The sequence below is a fragment of the Jaculus jaculus genome, chromosome 4, assembly GCF_020740685.1.
Source record: "Jaculus jaculus isolate mJacJac1 chromosome 4, mJacJac1.mat.Y.cur, whole genome shotgun sequence".
NCBI classification, from domain to species: Eukaryota; Metazoa; Chordata; class Mammalia; order Rodentia; family Dipodidae; genus Jaculus; species Jaculus jaculus.
The window spans coordinates 141,106,137-141,129,262 of record NC_059105.1 but is presented as its reverse complement, the minus strand read 5'-3'; the positions used below and the strand labels follow the sequence as shown (position 1 = coordinate 141,129,262).

The window sequence follows — 23,126 nt, the reverse complement described above, 5'->3', positions numbered from 1 at the left end:
CAGAAAACTATTAATCCTTCATCAAGAGAGTACTGAAACTTTACATACATCACATATATGAAGCTGCCTTTCTTTTGTTTTTCTACTTGCTTTACTCCCTATTATAAGAATTCATTAAAATCTGTCTCCCTTATTAATAAAATTAGTCATTCTTTTTTGCACAATTTTGTACTTGTGAAATTATCATTACAACTGAAAAAAATTACTGTCTTCTGATGTTACTGATTTGTTCTCAGCTTATTTCACTTGAATCCAGATTTATAAATATATGCATGTATGTTTCCACAGTCTACAAATGATGATAAGGGAGGGAAGTAGCTAAAGTTTAAAACATACGATAAAATAAATCTGCGTACCTCTGGTTGGTCCAAAGTGATACATTCTGGATCTGAGCATTTGGGAACATACTTCTATTTATCATTTGTTTAAGTCTAGGAGTGATAGTATGGTTATTTTTGTCTATAAAAATTTTTAGAGTGATAGAACTGGACCTGTGCATGATAGATGCGTAAATATGGATTAATCAGAAGCTATACAATGGTATATCCAAAATATTGAGTTTGTTGTATTCTTGAAAGAGGTGGGCAAAGCTATTAGGATCTCTGTAATTGATGAAACTATTATAAATGGATGAGTTAACAGGACAGTTTAAGTGTGCTAAATAGCATTATTTTGAGTGGATATTATAACAGCAGTGGTAGATAGGATTTCATTATTTTGTAGTATTATCATTGTGAAAGTTTCCTTCTTTTAAGGTTATAATTTTGTAATTCTGAACTTACATGTGTTTTAGAAAATAAATAGGGTCTATAGAGATGGCTTAGCAGTTAGTGCTTGCCTGTGAAGCCTAAGGACCCCGGTTCGAGGTTCGATTCCCCAGGATCCATATTAGCCAGATGCACAAGGGGGCACACACATTTGGAGTTTATTTGCAGTGGTAGGAGGCCCTGGAGCACCCATTCTCTCCCTCCCTCCCTCTCTCTCTCTCTGTCTTTCTCTCCCTCTTTTTTTCTCTGTCTGTTGCTCTCAAATAAATAAATAAAAATAAACAAAATTTAATAAAAAAAACAAATGAGTCGGTTGTATATAGCAAAAGAAGTCAGGTTTTAAATCATCAAAAAAGAAATTATAAATAACAAGAGGAAATAAAGGAGAAAGGCTTGAGTGAAATTACAAATGCATTTATGCATGTAGATAAATTAGATGTAGGAATAAATATCATTACTTTTGTATGCAAATGAGTGAGTCTGAATTCATGAATTTTACCATGTTCATCAAATTTTAAGATTCAGTGACAAGGAACACACTTAATATCCAGATATTGGTTGCTTATGCCATTTTTTTCACTGCACACAAATGCAGTGCCTTCAGGAAAAAGAGTTTAACTTTGGCTGCATGAAGTATTCAAAAATGATTCTAGTATACATTTTAATATAAGGAACAAAGCGAATGAGAATAGATAGAAGAGAATTGAGTGGAGAAGAATGAAGAAAGAGAAGTAGCAGATAAGGTAAATGAATCATGAAATAACTGAAGCAGCAAAAACCGATGGAACTAAAATATGTCCTATGAATAAAAATAATATTTCTTCATCAAGATATGCTGATATATTATTGCTATCTGAAACTGGCAACATTCTTAGTCTTAAAGTTATATGCAGGAGATGCTTTCTATATTTTGGGGGGGGGGCTAGGAATTATTTTGGAGCAAGTATACCGTAGGAGGGAGGACACGTGCTGTAAATAATAATGTGATTCTTCTTAACTAAGATTTATAAAATGTTAACACTAAATATAACATTTTATACAATAATTTTAATAGCAAATTGTCTTTAAATATAGTTATTAAAGACGCTTAAGTATAATTTGAAAATCTTAAGTTGGAGGTTTTGCACATATACTTACCTGGTAAGTCTTCATGAAATAAACTCTGTGTTCTCCCTGTGTTCTCTCGGTACTATGCAGAGTGCACTCCTCCAGTGGCTTTGTATGCGAACTAAGGGGACAAATCCCTGATCCCTCTGTGAATTTATTCTCTATATTGACTTAAATAAAGGTAAAAATGAACTACTTCAAATTTCAGGAAAGTCTGAATTACAATGAAACCCATAAACAGAGTTTTAATCTACATTGCTTATTCTGAGTACTCACATTCAAGATGCTTGAAAGGGGCGATAAAACCAACAGTTCTTTTATTTTTCTCTCTTAATTTGTGTTTAAAGTAGCCAAAAGAATAACAGGAGTAGTTTCCTTTCTATATCTTTTTTTTTTCAATGAAAAGTTATATGGATGTGGCAGAAAAAGTAAAAAAAAAAAGTTTGTTTATTCTTTTCTCAAGAAGAGCAAATATAAAAAGAGGGAAGAAGTGTTCATGTCATATAAACAATAACTAGTACCTACTTATATGCTAAGGAGTATGAGCAAATTAACTCACAAGGCAGTTATGACCACTAAGACAAAAAATTCATTAAGTTATTTGCCCTTAACAGCCTTTTTCTTTTTACCCACCTTTGTGTCTGAACTAACATTGTGGTGACTATCAGATTATCAGTTGTAATCCTTTTTGCAATGCAAGAACAGACCCCAGCCTCTAACAACCCCAGGGCTAAGAAGATCGTCAGATCCCATCTGAGGCCTGTGGTGGAGATTTCCCCCGCTTTGTAATAACTCACCTACCTGAAGACCAATGTATTTGAAGCCAATGTATTTGAAAATTACCTTGATTTATCACCTTTGTGAAATTGTTAACACATTGGAACATGGAATTTGGGGTGACATAAATCTGTTTCCAGGCCTTGGTCACTCATATTTAGTTCCAGAATAAACTATATCTTTTCCATTTGGAGATAAAATCTGTGTCTTTGGCATTGGCAGTGGTCTATGAACATCCCAGAATGCATATATCAAAGACAGTGATTTTTTTGTTTCTTTATTTTCTTATGTTTCTGTATTTTCTTCCTCCATCTGAAGCTATGGCTTCAAAGGAAGTGAATTTTAATGATGCAAAAGAAAACAGCTTGAACCCAATTTATCAATTGTTATGCATGATATGACTTCTCCTGCTACCTGAATATTCAGTTTCATACTTAGTACTCAGGAGAGGCTAATATACACTTGGATGATAAAAGATTTCATGGAAAAGGAATGTAAGACAAATCAAAATAAAATGGCTACAAGTTTATTGCAAATAAGAAAACTAATATAGCTATTCACATGGACTTAATGAGGATCTGATTAGTGTTCCTCAAAATGCATCTTTAACATAAAACATGAACATTAAAAAGACTGGACAGGGCTGGAGAGATGGCTTAGCGGTTAAGCGCTTGCCTGTGAAGCCTAAGGACCCCGGTTCAAAGCTCGGTTCCCCAGGTCCCACGTTAGCCAGATGCACAAGAGGGCGCACGCGTCTGGAGTTCGTTTGCAGAGGCTGGAAGCCCTGGCGTGCCCATTCTCTCTCTCTCCCTCTATCCGTCTTTCTCTCTGTGTCTGTTGCTCTCAAATAAATAAATAAATAATTAAAAAAAAAAAAAGACTGGACAGCAGTAGTAAACCATGTGGTGGGTTAACTTGGGTTTTAATTAAAGGCTAAGATCAGAAAATAATGAGCAAAATAGCAGGTATCTTGTCCATATGCAAATAAAATAAGAATGTGATAGTGCATTAGGGTGAAGATACTCATTACATAGGTAAGGAGCTTATTAATGAGATTATTTTCTTAACATATGTAGTGAAATAGGTCTAAATGATAATAGAAAATTAATGTATGAAAAATCATGATTAATTTTAATTCAAAATATATTTCATTTGTACTTTAAAATCATGTATGCACTGATTTGAGGAGCAAATGGAAATATCTGGCATACATATGTGCATGAATTTTTTATGATTATTGCATAATCATTAATGCTGGAAATTCCTCCTTTTATTAACTGACATGTGAATTTCTTACTTTAACTTTTAGTATTTAATTTTTACATTACTTGGCATAAGAGATGAGCAAACATATCTTTACCAGGTTAACAGTTAAGTACCTAACTCAGTAGAAAACACTGAAAATATTAAAATAAATATTTATTTTGGTAAGTATACATTGTTTCCTAATAGAGGTATAGAGATATTTATCATTAACAAAGCAATACAATTTACAAATTCTTTAAATCAAGTTTTCAGGTTTCCTTTATGAATAATAGAGACTTGGAAAGTCATGCTGATTAAGATTTGCTTACTTTTCATGTGACTACATTAGGCAATAATTATTCAAATTTTGTATGTCAATAAAATTCAAATGAGCCATCATGAATGAATGATGGTGTACAGTTGAATTTCTACACATAGGTGACAATTAAATGGCAACTCATGATATAGTGATTAAAGCATTCATCTATTTTAGGAATATTTCTTCTTGTTTATTATGTTGTACATCTTATAAGAAGAAATGCCATTATTCAATTATCACCAAACTCTTGAACTCTTGAACACAGAAATTACTTAAGCATTTTTATTGTTAGGAAGTTTTTCATTGTAGATATATCCGTGCTTTTTTTTTTTTTTTTTTAGGAGACAGCATGTTTCCTGGTTTTATTTAAGTACAAATATAAGATGTACATAAGCTGCTTATTCATTTTCTTCACTGCGCAGCCTGGCGTCGGGATTGGTGACTCTAATAGCCAGCTGGGCCGCTCTTGCCGCAATGGCTTTGCGGTTCTTGGAAGAAACGTTGTGAGCAATCTCAGCGCAGGGAGGTTTGCTGCACATTAGCAGCACTTCCAGCGCCTTGACGCTGTGGACCGGGAACTTCCCGAAGCCACTGGGCAGAGTGTGCTTCGTTTTCTTGTTGCTCCTATAACCAATGTTGGGCATCAGAATTTGGCCTTTGAATATTCTTCCACCCTGTTGTTAATACCTCTGGGTTTCCGCCAGTTACGCTTAATTTTGACATATCGGTCTGACTGGTGCCGGATGAACTTCTTGGTCCTCTTTTTGACAATCTTGGGCGTCACCAGAGGTCTGAGGGCAGCCGTGATGCCCAGCAGAAGATGGCAGCTACCTCCGCAGGCAGCGCCGAAGAAGAGGGAGGGACCGCGGCTGCGCAAGGGCTAATCAATATATCCGTTTGTAATAAAACATTTTTGGTCATGACTAAATGCAGAGAAAATGTTACTTGAATATAGTAATCAGTCTCAGGTAACTGGCATGGATCTCTAGACCAGACACTGCTTTGGAGGAAGGAGAAGTTCCATAATAGCAGAAAATGTTAGAGCCCTTTTCACAGGACCAAGCAGAAAGAGTAAAGTCACAAGCCACACCAGCACCACACAAAGCAAGTCAGCACACTTCAGGAACTTCAGGCAGATCTACCGTAGGGCTGGACTCAAAGATCCACACACAGTGACACCTCCTCCACCCAAGTGGTTGCAGATCTAAATTACAAACTTTAATACAATCCTGAATATATTGAGGGCCATTGATTCAAACTACCACACTTGAAGGTACATACTTATTTAGTCAATTATGTTGAAATATTTAACAATAAAACACTCTCATAATATTCTTTTGAACTTCTGGACTTGCTTGTGAAATTTTGAGAGCAGTTCACAAAATAATGTAATTGATCATAATTTTCAACAACATTATGCTCATTTATAAATTTATAAGCAATAATTTAAAGCTTATATAAATTTCAAATTTCACACAATTACAACCTTATGTGCAATTACTCTAATTTTTATATTTGATATTTTATTTCTAATATGAAAACAGACAAGGACAAATAGAAACTGAAAAGCAGTACCACTAACAAAGACAGGAGGACAGTCATGTGGAAGAGTAAACCAATAAGTATTGGGCAGAATTGAAAATGTTGAAAAGTGAAGAAAACAGACATTTGGAAGTGGCAGATAAAAGATTAGAGATTTGTGTCCATAGAATTTCATTATCCCATATATTTACTTAAAAATTGATAGTGTGCTATGTATGTAAGAGCATCAACAATACTTCTTAATATTGTTTGTAAGCTGTAACTTCATCACATTTTTTTTTTATTTTACAATGTACTCAAGTGAACTGCTAGGGTTATTCTTTTATTAGAACTTGTTATCAGAGATGTTTGGATCATAAAATGAAAAAGCAAGTGTCAGAATATTTCATTACTTTTACAGTGTATTTTTAATATCTATAACACTTCATTCCTAATTTAGAATTCTTCCCATTTAGGAAGATTAGGGTCACAGAAAGATCTATAATCCTCACTTATTTTGAAAAATTATAAATATTAAGCAGTGGGTCTTAGGCAAAATATTTTTTTAAAAAACTTTCACTTTAAATACCAGTAACAAAAATCCCATAAAATTACTCAAAAATTGTTGCAATGCTTTAAAATATTCATTATTATTTCCATTATGTGAACAGAGCATACTATGAATCTAATGCACCTGTCATTTTTTAAATGAGAGAGAGAAAAAAGAAGAAGGAGGAGTAGGTAGAGTAGCAGGAGGAGCAGGAGGAGAAGAAGATGATGATGAAGAGAGACACACATACACATGCACACACACACACACACACACACACACACACAGAGAGAGAGAGAGGGGGGGTGGGGGGGACTGGGCTGGAGAGATGGCTTAGCGGTTAAGCGCTTGCCTGAGAAGCCTAAGGACTCCGGTTTGAGGCTCGGTTCCCCAGGTCCCACGTTAGCCAGATGCACAAGGGGGCGCACGCGTCTGGAGTTCATTTGCAGAGGGTGGAAGCCCTGGAGCGCCCATTCTCTTTCTCTCCCTCTATCTGTCTTTCGCTCTGTGTCTGTTGCTCTCAAATAAATAAATAAAAAATTTTTAAAAAGAGAGAGAGAGAGAGAAAAAATTGGCACACCAGGGCTTCTAGCCACTGCAATCAAACTCCAGACTAGTGTGCCCCCCTGTGCACATGTGTGGCCTTTAGCATGCATCACCTTATGTATCTGGCTTACTTGGGACCTGTGGAGTCAAACATGGATACTTAGGCTTCTCAGGAAAAAGCCTTAACTGCTAAGCCATCTCTCCATACCTGCACTTATGATTTTTAAAGTAAAAACTTACTGTCTAACAGGTCTGAAGAGAAGCATTCCATCTGCCATATTAGAAGTGTATACACACACACACACACACACACACACACACACACACACACACATAGTTTGCATAAAAATATGTATAATTCAGTCAGGCTGAGAAAATAGCAAGAAATTATATGTAGAATAATGGGACATAAATCTTTAGACAGAAGTACCAAATATTTCCTACAATTAATATAAAGGGCAAAATGGTAACGTTTCAATGTGGTACAGTGAGATTTTTTTTCAGTAATTTTCAAGTTAAAAAGAAAAGCAAATTCACACAAAAAATTAAAGTACAAAGGGAACCATCCATTTCCTATACATGCATAGATACTTACATACATAATATACATTAATAATGAAAATAAAATGTCACAATTATGTCAGAACATTAGAACATGTTCTGGTAGCAAATATACCAGAAAATGTTCTCAACTCTGAATACGATCTACAGGGGCTATAGAGATTTCTCAGTGGATATGGCACTTGCTTGCAATGCCCAACTGCCTGAATTTGATGCTCAAATATCCATGTAAACCCAATGCACAAAGTGGTACATGAATGTGAATCTTTGCAGAGGCAAAAGGCCCTGGTGTACTCAATGCCCTAATTTTCCCTCCCTTCCTCCCTCTTTCCCTCATCAATACTTTCAAATAAATAGATAATTTTTTTAAAAGGGAAAGCTACACTATTTTTAATAATAATGACCATTAATACTGAAGCATGATATTTATATCACATATAGATATATGTAATATATGGGGGTAAGACTGTGTTTACTGTTAATTTACAATATCTCATTTTGCCTTTTGCTCAGATTTTATGCTAACAAACATAGAGAATTTATTTATTACATCTATTTATTACATCATTGATATCTATGACATTAAAGTGGGCTGGTTTTCATTGTTAAACACCAAATGAACAAATGGCAAAGAAACACATATTTAACAGGATGCTTAGAGGTAGACTGAGTTTGCATTGGAGCTTTTTCCCTCAAATTAAAAAGAGGTTCTTTTAAGCTTGAAATGGGCCACATGATGCTGGTGTCTTAAAGAGATTTCATGAAACCAGTGGTTGGATAATCAGGTGGGAAAACATGGCAGAGTCACGCTGCTTTGCATTGGGAATGCCAGAGTAAACTATTCCAGAGAGGCAAGACTATACCATTTCCATACTGATGGTTTATCCGTGGACTCAAGTAATGATGAGAATGCCTTAAATCTAGGTGAATACTTTGCAGCTGGATTACCCATATAAGCAGTTTGAAAGGAGCATAAAATTATGATAGATCTATTCATAAGAAGTGAAAACAAGCTCTGTTTACATCTAATTTTCAGATCTATGACTCAAGCACAAACACATTGATGCTTTAGAAAAAAAATAAAACAATAAATTTTAATTCCTAAGATAGATAATACCTCCGATTTGAACATGACTTTGTAAGGTAATCATATTTATTGATTTTCTTATTTTAACCTCACTTCACCTTTATGGAAATTAATGTCACAGAGTGCATTCACATTGTGGAATGTAAAACATTCATAAAATAATTCTCAGGCAATAATATTTTTTTAAGAAAAGACTTCTTTATTTTTTTGAGATGGAACGTGTTAAATTTCAAGAACTAGCGATTAGGCTATTAATATATCAAAAAATTATAAAATTAATTTATATTCTACTGCACCAGATTTTATGATCAAAGTGTTAGCTTGGAATACCTAGCTGTATTTATGAAAACTTTTCAAGGTTACTTAATGTATCGTATATTCCTTTTTAATGTATCTCTAAGTTTATACTTTTATAAAAAATAGGAATCTTTCTTAATACTAAGTGTGCTATCTTCGTTACTGTTTTTCCCCAACTTTGCAGTTTTAAGATGTCTTATAATGCTTGGGCAGCCAAGTGTCACAAACTGGGTGATGCCAACAATAAGAATCCATTTTCCCAATATTATAAGGATGAACAGTGCATGACCAAGATGTCATCAGATGTTTGCATGTGAACATTCCATTCTGGGTTTCAACCAATGCCACTTTCCTCTCATAACCTTTTTTGGTTTGATATGAAGAGAAGTCTCTTGTAGAGATCTCAATATTGTATTATTTGATGAACCTCTACAAGGACTTTGTTTAATCTTAATTGTTTTCTTAAAGGCTCTGTGTTAATCCTGTGCTACTGTAACAAAATACATGAGGTTAGTGCTTTTTAAAGTATAGTGATTGGTTCAGTTCAGTGCTTGAAAGTTGGAAAGCTTAGTACTATCATATTCTTTGTGTTGAAGAAGTCCTTCATGCCTGATGTCAACACAAAATAAGTTACAGTCAGAAAAATAATCAAGAGACCATAGAGGAGCTATGCTCGTTCTTAACATCATAGCTTATTCTACCAGCACTCACTCTTGGAATCGTTCTGCTATAGAAGACTACTATCAATTAATTCATAAGGGTAGAAGTTCCACACACCTGATTATCTTTTATTTGGCACTCTACTACCTTAAATCTACAAAACTGATGCAAGACATTCAGTTCATGAACATTTTGAAATATTAGTCATCTCCATTGCTAAGCATATTCGTATTGGGATTAGTCAAATTGCTTCCTGACATGAATTTGGAGAAGATACATAATTTAGTTCATAGTTATGGATATTATAATTCTATATTAATATTAACCTCTGGCATGTGAAATATTTGATAAGTAAAACAATGCCATGCCCAAACATTCCATCTTCAACCTATTCCTTATCATTATGTCTTATTTTCTCTACTTGTGACTTAGTTATTTCAATCCAAATTGGAATGAAAATGATTAATTTGAACTAATGATTGGTTCTACATATTAAATAACTTTTTATCTGACTTATTAGATAATACATTTTCAGTTTTGGGGTACTTTTTATTTGAAAATTTTATATACTTTAAAAAATATGTATTTATTTATTTAGTGGAGAGTGAGAGAAAGAGGAAAAGAGAGCATTATAGGGCCTCTAGCCACTGTAAACAAAGTCCAAATGCACATGCCACCTGGTGCATCTGGCTTTCATGGGTACTGGGAAATTGAACCCAGGTCTTTAGGCTTCACACGCAAGTCCCTTAAACACTAAGCAAAACTCTCTAACTCTGTTTTTAATTATATGCTTTAGTGTATGTAAAAATCACATGTTGTTATCATCCCCTCATGTTATTTTAAATCCCATCTTCCCACTTCCATTCCACTGAAGGCCCTCCTCAGTGGAGTTGTTGGTAGTCACCATGGGGCTATCAATGCTTAGTCAGTATATGTGGGTATAGGACAATGCCTCAGGATACTCCTTTCCATCTTGTGACTCTTATATTTCTGCCCCTCCCACAACTTTCCTGAGCCTTGATAGGTGTTTTATAAGCCTTCTTCACTACTGAGCTCTTGGTAGCCTCTAGATTTATTTTTTCATGGGTTTTGAATGTTCTTAGTATCTATCACCATCTCACTAGAGCAGGTTGTTAGGATACCAGTGAGAGCAGCACTCATATTTAAATCTCCACATCCTCTGTGAGGCCTCCTGGGCCCTGGAAGAAGTGCTACAGATGGCTCCTTTCATGCTAGGTAGTTGGTTATCTTTTTTTTCTTATTCTAATGGATCTTTGTTCTTCCTGGGTTTCATTATCATCAGCGTCTAAGGATTCATAAAATGGGTAATGAAATTATGTAAAAATAAACATAGTGTTATTATTTGCTTTTTCAATTGTTTTTTTCCACATTGACTAATTCTTAACCACTATTTGTTTATACTCAGACAAGTATTTGAATTCTTGTCAATGTTACAAGTGCACACTGTTTGATATAATATGTATATAGAGAGAAAATATTTAGTTTCATGACAATTATATCATTCCTTAATTTAATTCCTTTATAGGTTTGCAGTGCCTCTAGCATAAAATTTTTGAAACTTCTTTGAAATAAAAGGACCAGAAGTCAAGTATGGCCATGATACATGCTATTTATATGAATTTCAGCATTATTCTTAACCTTTCCAACACTCTTTCCTTCTATTCAGTAAGGTTGCTAATATTTCACAATGCTGTTAGTGATGCCATAGGATCCTTGTTATAGGACCAGGGCATGAATTGGTCCACAGAGTCGGTACAGACAAGAAGTATTATGTAGATTTGTGTTTGTTTTAGGATTGAAACCTTCATTCCTGGAGGAAGCAGGGAGAGTCATTAAACTCATGAAATATGTAAGATACTTACAGTCTCAGGAGCCTCACAAAAATCACAAGACTCATGAGGACACTCACTGAGGTTATATAAGCCATAAATATCTGTTAAGAGAAAGGATACCCTTAGGTGATGTTTTGTACAGGGAACTCTAATGATACAGTTTTCATGAATTTTCCCCCAAGCTGAAGACAAAGTCTCCAGATGTAGCTGCCAAAGTCTTCTATGCCCCTGGAAATAAACACTATGATTCAACACAGGAGTAGAATTGATAATTTGGTATGGTGTTTCCCTCTCTGTCCTATCTGGTATAATAGAAACAAACTTCCCAGGAAGAGTCACACACAACTGTGAGGTCTTGGGAATATGTCTCTGCATCTAGACCATGCCTGGTTAGACATGACCTTCATTTGCCTTCAGGGACTGTGTGAGCCTCCTCTCTCATCTTAGGGATTTAGTAATAAATTGAAATTTTACTCTATCAGATTTCAATGGTTTTTATTTGCTTTGTATATGCCATGGGGAGATTCTTCTCTGTTCAAGTCTACTTTGGGTTCTAAGTGCTTCATGAATTTGGATGTCTTCCATTTTCTAGAGTTGAAAAAATCCATGGTAATTTCACTGAATAGATTCTCTACATGTTCTGTCTTTCTCTGAAATACTTGTAAACCATGAATCTTTAAGTTTGTTCTCTTGAGCATATCCTAGAATTTATGGATGTTGTGACCATGCTTTTGTTTCTATCCTCATTAATGTTTCAATGAAGTATTTCATCAGCATTTAATATCCACCTTTTCTGTATTTTTCTGGGTCAGTTCTATGGATGATGCTTTCCTCTCTAATTCTTTTTATTTAATTCATTAAGTTATCCATTTCAAATGCCTTTATTTTGTTTTTATTCAAAAACTCAAATTCCTGGTTGAATGTTTCTTACTATAGCTGACTTTTTAAGTATTTATGGCCAATATTCTTATCCATTTTTTAATTTTTTTTTTCTGTATGTTGCTGATATTCTCCTCTAAGAATGGGATTGATTCATTAGCTAATATGTGTCTTAGGTCAAATCATTGATAATTTTTTATAAAATAATTATAAAATTTTCATCTGGCATTTTACTTGTTTCTGTGTCTTTGAGTTCAATAGTTGAGGTGTTGTAATATTTAGAGGAGTCATCTTGACTTTCTATATTATGTTTCTTGCATTTTTGACTTGTAATTTGTACATCTGTTAGGTGTGACATTCATTCTATATTTGGGGAGAGTAGCAAATATTCTTACTGAGTACCATACCCATGAATGCTCAATTCCTTGAACCACTTAGCCAGTAGGAATCAAGCTGCTACAACATCCACAAAATAAAAACACCCAAATTTCAAAATCCACTAAAAAATAATTATAGTCTACTAACACATTATCAATGACCATAGAATATTAATTTAGAAAAAATATCGAAATCAGAATCAGACAATGATAAATATGAAAATAGAAAATTTATGCTATAATGGAAAGGGACAAGAAAAGAGGAAGAAAACTAAGAAGACTGGCTAAATAGACAAAAAAAAAATGAAAGAAGATAAGAAGTAAGAAAGATCTTTGGGGAATGGAAAGGATCAGAAAAAATAGATGGTTTAAGAAGAAAAGAAAAACATAAAATTTCAACTAGTGGAAAAGTTCATGAACAAAATCACACAGATGTAAGAAGAAACCAAATAAAGCCATGAGTATCAAAACAAAAATATTATAATGACAAATTAGTACTAAATGTAGAGAGTGAACTAAACGAAGGAAGTACATGTGGGAAGATGAGGAAAAGATTAATACTCCACAGGAATGGAAAATAGTCAATAAATAAAATTAGATGAATGTATAAGGGCTTATAATGAATTTAAACAAATAAAGCTATAAAAATGTTAAAATCTATAATGTGATAAAATGCTTCTCAGGGCGCACAAAAAGGCATACATAAACATAAAAAAAACTATAAATAAATAGACTAAAATGAGGTATTGGAACAAACATTTTTCTAGTTCCTCAAATTTGGTGAATACCAGTTGTATGAATGACATAGGAAAGGCCAGTTGAAACTGGAGACTTTTGTCTTTCCTTGGTTTTATGATGTGCTTAATCTGTACTAAATGTCTCATAGTTACAGGGACAATTGTCACAGTGGCTCATTCCATTTGTATGGATTCTGATTCCCACAATTTGTTTCCATTCAGAGTCTAGGAAAATTATGTAATTCCCTGAAACTCCCTAGAAATATTCCCTGGGGGTATCTGTTTTACCTGAAAGATGTACAAAGACAGATGTTTGCATTTCCCATCCTTCCTTAGTAGTAATCACCCTTCTGGAGAGATAGCTCTGTGTTTATCATGTCTACCTCCTAGAACTTGGGCTTTAGAAAAGTAAGTACCAAGTAGTTGTCTAGAGAATTTGGTCTAGTCACTGGTCTTAGGTTCAGAGCTATCAAACTACAGAAAATTGTTATTTATTAATTCCTGTTCCAAGACAAGGAGGATAGGGCAGGTGATAACTATTTAAGCTTTTCCAAGACTGAGCCAGCATCCTGCCTTGTATGCCCTTCAGCTAATCTAGGTATGGTCCTCTTGTTCTCCATGGGCTGTTCTTGGCTTTGCATCACCAGAAGCATGCCTTATTGAGATCCCTTGACCTGTGGCGATCGCAGAGCCTCACAGTAGATTTTCAAGATAGTACCTGGTCACTGATAACCAAGTCATACAGCATACTAACATGGGGTTCTTTCCTTACAGAACCATCTCACAAACATTTCACATTATGAACTTTTATTTGTTCAATGGGTAAACTATTTTTTGGACACACAACCCACAACAAAAAGCAATAATTTCTGTCTTACCAAAATGTTTGGGAGAAGGGTGATCGGATAATTATAGCTTTAACTGAGAAATGTAGCTTCCATGACAATACTACTTTATCTACATGAAGTCTCTGGAACTTTTCAGACTATGATTTTTTTTCTTGGAATTTACTAAAGAAAGATCATTGGATGCTTTGTAAGATGGTTGATGTAGATGTCTGGAATGTTTTAAATTATAGTAGGCTATAATGATCAGTTTCTTTCCTCACCAATGGAACATCTTGCTTTTCAAAGGGTACAGTGTTTATGAGGGGCTTGGATATTTTTTGTTATGATACAGTTCTATATTCAGCAATCTAACAGCAATACAATGACCATAAATGAAAATCTAATTTTCAATAACAATTTCTTAGCACATGCTGTGAAGAACTTGGGTGTGTTTCTAATGAAAAGCCAATGCATGGCCTGAAAGCACTTATAATCGAAGGGAAGAATCATGAAATGATAAATTATAATACATTCATTAGTAAAATGTATTTCAATATACAACAGAAATATAAGAGCATGCCTAATTTCATAATATTAATTTATATTTAATTTTATTTAATATTTATCATTTGGAATTTTTTGGTTTGTATGTGTAAAAGGATGGCTTTGGAAGAGGCATGCTATGGGTTCTTTCAATGTGTGTGGTGGGTAATTGTGTGGTTTGTATTGTATTCCCAAGTATTTGAGCAGTATGCTAGGCCTCCTCCAGCCCTCATGCATGCACAGTTAAGTGCTCTTAACTCATCTCTCTTGCCATGTTTATAAATTTTAAACATGTAGATTACAATGTTACCCTATCATATATTATAATTCAAAATAATATTTATATTTCATGGAAATGCAAAATGTTAACAAATAATTCTTAAGTCTAAAACAATTAAATAATTATATTAATTCCAAACAATTGCAAATTACCACAGAAATCTTTTAATTACCACAGAAATCTTTTAATCCCTAAACTATCATATGATTCTAAGTACAAATTACATAACATTTCATATAGCTGTTCTTAATACTGTAGTCCATTTCTGTTATGAAGTCATAGGTAAAAGCTATGAAGTCAAAACTAAAATAATGAGGACCTTGCCCTGCATTTGGCAATTCTTCAAGGTTGTGAGTCAGAACATACTGTGTCTTTATTACTATTACATTAAGCTCCTGCACATGTAAAATAGCTCTTACTGACTATATCATATAGGTAGAATAGCTGGTTGCCTAGGGCAACAAAATATTGAAGACCTAAAGTGTTTTGTGTCTATTTGTTATGTGAATGATTATGTGCTGGAAGGAGAAGACATTTTTCATATTGCCTGGGGCAGTAAAAACCCTCAAGTTGACATTCATTCTGTTTCTTCTGTAAGAAATACAGGCATACAATACACAAAGGAACATCTCAATTTGACATTAGTTGTTAGTCTGTATATGAACATTGGGTCTTCCTGAGTTTAATAAATGATGAACCCTTAGTTTAATTTTTTATTTAATCAGGTACTGTGTGATTAGTTAATGATATTGTGAGGATTACTCTAAAGTGTGATAATTTATTATGCCTTCATAAGGTCACATTCCTTACTAAGTTGAATAAGTTATTTTGTCCTTTGTACTTACTTCCCGAGTACTATCAGCTATGTACTCAAGATGAAGTTAAAATATTATCAGGAAGGCTACTATGTAGATAATATTTGATACTCAATGTATGTATCTTCTCAAATATTGTCATAATTCCCAAGAAAAGTGCTCAGACTTCCTTTTTGTATTGATAATATGCTGACTCAGAAGGGAAAGACTATTAGCCATGTCTGCTTCACAAGGTAAAAATTGACTGCAAGTGAATATATTTTGATGGTCATCTGGCTATCTAGAAACTAAGAATACTTTACTACAAAAACACAGTGATGGGACAGGAAATATTCCTGGAAAACAGCTTATTGGGGGATAAGGACCTTTTGTTCTCAATGTGACATGCTAAAAGAATTGCAAGCACAGGAAATTATTTTTTTTCTAGATGTAAAACCAATGTAAGAGGCTATGTAAAATTTAACTCTATAGTGCTCCAGCCAGCAAGCAGCAAAAATGTTGATAAAGAAAGGATGGAAAAAATTATATGTGCATGGTCTTTTTCACATTAGCTCTGGTAAAAGCCAAAATGCTATGTAGGAATATACAGAAGTCATTAAAAATAATGACTTTAAAAGTCATAATATATATTTAGTTTTGTAAGTAATATACATGAAATGTTTTATTTTCTTATACTACATAGGATCAAATATTTGATATTGCAGTAGTTCTTTATCAAGTATTTATTAATGACAATATAATGCAACATGTTTGGTAAGAGTTCATATAAGTAGGCTTAGAAAAAGAAAAACTAAAGGAAATATATGTTGAAATTCTTACAATGACAGATTCTGGCTTGACATTATTTCTTTCTGATGATACTTCACAGTGTTTATAGACAATCAATTCTGTCAGTCATCATGGAAGTGATTGCTGATCGATTTTATTGTCTTAAACTCAGGAACAGCATCTTGAAAAAAAAACACTTTTCTCCAGATGGAAATTCTTGACATGCAATCAAAGTTTCAGGAGGATAGAAGACTATGGGAAGAACTGTCACTGAGAACAATTGTTACAGAAGGTTCTATAGGATCAGGTCAAAGATTTGTGAAACGTTTACACCAGATTTAATGTTAGAGTTCTAAAAGTGTTTATGTGAAACTGAGAAACTTTATGTCTGAATGAAGTGCCATTTATGTTTTTGTTGAAAAAAATCTAAATTCTCAATATACTTTGTTTAAATATCACTTACTGAACACTATTCAGGACTGGAGAGATGGCTTAGTGGTTAAGCACTTGCCTGTGAAGCCTAAGGACCCTGGTTTGAAACTCAATTCCCCAGGACCCACCTTAGCCAGATGCACAAGGGGGAGCATGCATCTGGAGTTCATTTGCAGTGGCTGGAGGCCCTGGCACGCCCATTCTCTCTCTCTCTCTGCCTCTTTCTCTCTCTGTTGCTCTCAAATAAATAAATAAAAAAATAAAAGAACACTACTCCAAACAACACAAAGTTGTAAAAACACATATTATATTATCATTAAACATATATGCCAGGTATGTGACAAAAGATAGTATCATATAATTGATAGAGCCTAATGGTTAATGGTTAAAATGTAGTATAATCATTAACAAATTAAAATATGAATGTCAAATATATGTACGTGTGTATAGTTTTACAAGATAATTGGAATATGAAGATGCATAAAACTGAATCTGTGCTGAAAAGAGTATAGCTGAAATTACATATGTTCAATAATACCTTTTCATATGATACTATAAGTATTAAAAATAATTAGTGATAATTTTCCAAGTTTAATGACAAATCATTGTTAAACTAGATGTCTACTTACCTATGTTTAATATATTTAGATCTGGTAAACTTTTATGGAACTAGGGATCAACATTTTAAAATCTGATTCAGTTTATCTCTCCAAAGATTTTCTCAAACTGAAGGTTAAGTGCCCAGCCCTCCACAACATTGTCATTATTTCATATGCCATCCACAGTGATCTTTAGGAGTTCTGACACAAGGGTATTGATGTGCATTCTTAAGTTTAATAATTAATTAAAATGACTCATGAAAAATGTTGTTGTACTCATCTTCACTTTGCTGGTATGAACATCCAAACCAGATACAATTTAGAGAAAGGGGTAAGTGTCAGCTTACAGATCCACAGCAAAGTTCCATCAGTGGCAGAAGATGCTGCTTCCATACAACCATGCAGAGAAAATACCAAATAACAGCAAAATTAAAAAGCATTAGCAGGGAACCAACAGCAAGCAGGACCAAGGCAGAGCTTAAACATCTAGGCATACCTTTGGGCTGGAATGTCATCCACCCCCAAATTCACCTTTGGGCTGTATTCTAGGATCAGCCTCCAGTGTCACCATCTTCAGCAAGGCTGGAGGTCAAGTTACAAGCTTTAATAAAACACCTGAGTTTAAGAAATGTATTAAAACTACCACACCTGGGAAAGTGGTTACAACCATGATGTTGTTTTATTATTTTGATGTTTAAAAACTAGACCCATATAGAAAGACTGGAGGAGAAAATAAACCCTCGAATTTCAGCCAAGGCTCAGGTAACACCATAGAGAAACTTGGGGAGATGAGCACTAATTCTGCTTCCACAGAAAGCCAGACAATCAATGCCAGGGTGAATGAGACAGATACTGAGGATGTTCAACACATACCAAAGCAGAAATCCAGAAGCTCCCAACAGCAAATCACTGACATACACTTAGAACACACCCACCAAGGCTAAGGGAGTTTGGCAGGAGAGTGGGCAAAAAGATTGCAAGAGCCACAGGTTGGGACTTCATACCTAGAGGCATTGCCTCCCCCAATAACTGAATGTTGCTCCCACAATGCATAAGCCACAAACCCATGGGAAATACCAGCAACTCACTAAGGAAAGCCCCCAGTAGAATGGGGGCAAGGAGGTGGAGAAGGATGGTCCTAACACATGATGTATCCCCACAAAGTATGTTCTTAATGAAAATCAATAAATTTAGAAAATAGAACCACACAAAAGGAGTAAGTTATGGATTGGAATTGGTAGGATTTGTAATGTAAGGTTTTAATTGTCCTAAAAGAGGTATCAGTTTTCCACACATTTGTGTGTGACAACAAATAGAATATTGTTAAACAGTAAGTCCATCTTCACTTCAATCTACATTTTATCATAATGGAGAAATGATAAAGTATTTCTGGAGTGGTGACAAAGAAAAATAAAGGTGAAATAATGATACAAATGGAAGCCTGAAAGAAAAAAAATATAAAGATTTTAACTCATGTACATGTTTCAAAAATGTAATAATGCTATAGAGTTTTAAAATATGCTTACATAAAATTGCATATGTAGATCTTTAAAAACACTTTTTGGCAAATGGTATTGATAAAGATAATAACCATCACCAAATTTGTCATAACTATTAGTTCTTTAAATTGATTTTAGTTTGAAATCCCCACAGTGATTTATTCTAGTAAAATGAATTCAAAGAAGCCTTACAGAAATATTCCATAGAATAATGAAGTGTAAGTATATCTCATTGCAAAATAAATCATATGGTCTGAATGAATGTCCAGTGATTTCATCAACACAAAGTCAGAAAGAAACCACTATGTGTGGTGCATTCACTTTATATATTTGATATAATCCAACAATAGATGTTTTCAAAACCTCAATGTAAGGATTGATTTAAGCAGGGAGCATCAGGTACTCTTGAAATAGAATGGGTGAAAAGATGTTATAAAACAGGACATGCCAAGGTGGTCAATAAGTTACTTCAAAGATTATTACTAACCCAAAGTTTAAAAGAAATGCACTACTGTTTAATAAAATGATGGTACTTTGAAGCATTAGTATTAGGGTAGCCTCATACTATAATCATTCTGATTAAAATGAGGCTTGAGGACTGGAGAGATGGCTTAGTGGTTAAGCGTTTGCCTATGAAGCCTAAGGACCCCAGTTCGAGGCTCGATTCTCCAGGACCAACGTTAGCCAGATGCACAAGGGGGTGCACGCATCTGGAGTTTGTTTGCAATGGCTGAAGGCCCTGGCTCGCCCATTCTCTCTCTCTCTCTCTCTCTCTCTCTCTCTCTCTCTCTCTGCCTCTTTCTTTCTGTCATTCTCAAATAAGTAAAAATAAAAACAACAACAAAAAAACTGAGGCTTGAAATGACACAGAACTGAACCTAAATGGAACTGGTACTATAAAATCCTGTATCCTAGAAGAGAGACTAAAAGGTTGAACCCTCATCAGGACCTTAGAGGGAACATCTGAATCAAAGGACCCTGGAGAGAGTGAGATGAAGTCTAACATTAATTTTCTACCGTTTATCTCTTTTATTCTTCCTTCTTTTCCCCTTATAGTTTGCAACATGTTTTCTTTTTTTTTTTTTTATCACATGTGCATGTACTACCTTTCCTGTAACAGCCAAATACCTAAACTAAAACTTATCACCCCACCTCTCGTTCTCTCTCTCTCAAGCCTCTATAAGGTTATTATCAATAACTCCAAAGCAGCTGTTGGAAATATTTTTAAATTCTCACTATTTCCATAAAAAAATCTATTTCTCAGTAGTGATATATTTTATTCAGTAGTGTTATCTTACTATATCTCATAACATGAGAACCTAATACATAATGATGTTAATATTATCATGACTGACAAATCCATTTAGTATATAATTATGCATTACATATCATATGTAGTTATCATATGTAATAACTGCATCAAATATTGCTACATTCTACTCTTGAGTCATTTTTTAAAATATTTTATTTAATTATATATGAGAGAGAGACAGATAGAGAGAAAGAGAGAATGGGCAGGCCAGGGCCTCTAGCCACTGCATACAAACTCCAGACAGTCAAGACACATGTACCCCCTTGTGTATCTGGCTTACATGGGTCCAGGGGAATCAAATCCAGGTTCATAGGCTTTGCAGGCAAATGCTGTAATGGCTCAGCCATTTCCCCAGTCCCCTCTCTAGTCATATTTTTATAACCTGAGTACAGTAGATTGAATGATTACTAAATTAGCTTGAATTTATACATACATCAATCTGTTTAGTAGACTGAGTAAAACCTACCTAGTGAAAACATAAAGCTACAAAGTGGTTTGAGGTTCACTAGTCTGAAAGCACCAACCAATGGCAGTATAAGGCTCAATCAGGAGAATTCAGAAGCTTGGGGGCCAGTTGAACTGGTGATCGCACTGTAGAAGAGAACACCCAACATTCTCATGTGTAAGTGTATGTGTGTGTGTGTGTGTGTGTGTGTGTGTGTGTGTACATGTGTGTGTTCTCACAGCATGTGAACAGGATGCATGCCTACACTACACACATCACAAGCTTCACGCAGGACTGATATTAAACTTGTTGAGCCTAGTTTAGGAGTAATCCTAATAAACTAATTAAAGAAGAATACCTTCCAGTTTTGATATGTAGTTATAACCTGTTCCTTTTAATGATTTTCAATCCACAGATTCCCCTGCCTCTGACACTGGCCACAAATATCCAACTGTCGATTTATAATCTTGAAATTTCTCATTGATACCAAACTTTCTGTTTTAACTAACATTATCCTTTGTTTTTATACCCACTGACTCCACCCTGCAGTGTTATTTTATTTTAAGTTCCAGTTAGTATGCTTTATAAAGAGAGTACACCTTCTAGGAATGAGGTTCACACAGGAAACTAAGATCAGTGTGGATGACATGAAGGGGTGGATTTGTTTATCTTTCATTTTAAAGACATGGGTTAAGTGGAGTAACAGTCATGTAACATAAAGAGGAAAGATGGTGGGAAAATAAATAGAAGGACATATATATGTCAGCATATGTATATACTGAATAGAAGGTATAAAGTGCCCTCATACTAGGCTCAGAACCATAATCTTCCAGCATGATGCTATTGGTACAGCTCATGAGCCTATAAAGTCAGATCACAGTCATTCACATTCCACAGATTGCATCTGGGTTTTCTCTAGAATTATTCATTTTATGTTCTGGACAAATACATAATTGCTTGAATTCAGCTGTGTCTATAATAAAATGTAGATTTATTGCATAAGTACCATTTGAGCTCACTTACTTAACTGTGCTAATCTACTGAATTATTACTGTCCCCACAATTTTGCCTATTCCTTAATGTCATGGAGTTGAAATGATTGTAACATTGTAGTTAGTAAAGGAATTTCAGTTTATTTATGGCTTTTTGATTTATAACATTGTGTGATGGTTTGAATATGAATGTATGTCCCTCATAGCCCATGCATTTTTAATTAATGTTGTTTCCTGCTTAAGTCTCTAGCAACTAGCTGGAGGGGACATATCACTGGAAACAGATCTGCTTCCAGCCCAAAGGTGTGGAAAGGGAGCTCTGGTGGTTAGTGCCTCCTGCTTGCTGGTGTTTGCTTGCAACAGTTATTTCTCTCTGCTTGGTCTTATGGAAGCAAACAGCTTCTTCCACCACTGATGGAGTTCCCCCTGGATTTTGTAAACTGAAAAATTCCTTCCTGCCATAAACTTGGGTCTGGTTGGATGTACCTCCCAGCAATGTGGAGCTGATTGCAACAAATGGTTTGCACGTGCAATCTAGGCTGTCCTTGAATTTGTGATTCTTCTTTGGCCTCTTCAGTTATACATATATCCACCACATCTGACTGTCATTTTTGTCCTTTATCATTCAACTCAACATTATAAAGTAATGTTTCACTGTCACTATTCCATTCATGAACGTATCATGTTTTGATGATGTCATCCTCTTCTCTTTCACTCTAAGCTTCCCCTCCATTCATCCTCTGTCCTCCCCTATTAGTTCCTCTCCATAAATAAGTGTGTTATTTTACATTGTTCTCAGAAATGACCCTCTATAGAACATTAACATTGCTGTGACCCGGTCTTAACCATAACTGTGTAATTAGCATTTGAATTTAGTTTCATTTGTAGAATAAATTTTATTGCTTAATATACACAAGTAAATTAAATCCATCAAAAGTATTTTGTAAATATGTTATAACTTTCTATGACATATTTTACCAATAAATAGATATCATGTAAACCATGTTTAGATTAAATATCTGTAAAAATTGATTAAAGATTATGTTCTCATCATATTTTTAATATTTTCTATTTTGGCTTTTCATTAAGATATTTAACATTTTTGACTCTTCAGCTTCTTTTTATTTATTTATTTCTTTTCAAAGCAACTGCATCTCTACTTTCTTTTGTTAAACAAAATTTAAAGCCATAAAAAAACCCTGCTGAAATGTAAATGGATAAAACGAAGCAGGCAGGTGTTTTTATTTATCCTTCTAACTGAATTGAATGTCTGAAAGGAAAATAAAAAATGCTACAGTGTATCTTGGATACAGGGATATTATATAATATGT

General features: G+C 34.4%; 1 pseudogene; it reads right to left on the bottom strand.

The window, feature by feature from the left end:
• Window positions 1-4,561: 4,561 nt before the first annotated feature.
• Window positions 4,562-23,126, bottom strand: part of LOC101616242 — a 104,315-nt pseudogene continuing 85,750 nt past the window's right edge.